Genomic DNA, 262 nt, shown 5'->3' on the forward strand with positions numbered 1-262 from the left:
AGGACCTCTGCAGCTATCTGACCGCAGGTGCAGGAAGACAGCGTCTGATCTTACAGCGCCTCAAGCTGGCTCCAGGGAGACAGGCAGGAGACTAAGAACGTCCCACGAGCTGAGAACAGCGCCACCCCGGGCCTCCATGTCGTAAGTCCTCGCCGGGCCCCGCCCCTCTGTGTTGGATGCTCCTCTAGTGGGGGAAGTTCCAGGACTCAGGGGCGGGGCAAGTCGCAGCCAGTGAGCCACACCGGCTGGGCAGGGTGTGGGC

The sequence above is a fragment of the Tupaia chinensis genome, unplaced genomic scaffold, assembly GCF_000334495.1.
Source record: "Tupaia chinensis unplaced genomic scaffold, TupChi_1.0 Scaffold000274_1, whole genome shotgun sequence".
NCBI classification, from domain to species: domain Eukaryota; kingdom Metazoa; phylum Chordata; class Mammalia; order Scandentia; family Tupaiidae; genus Tupaia; species Tupaia belangeri.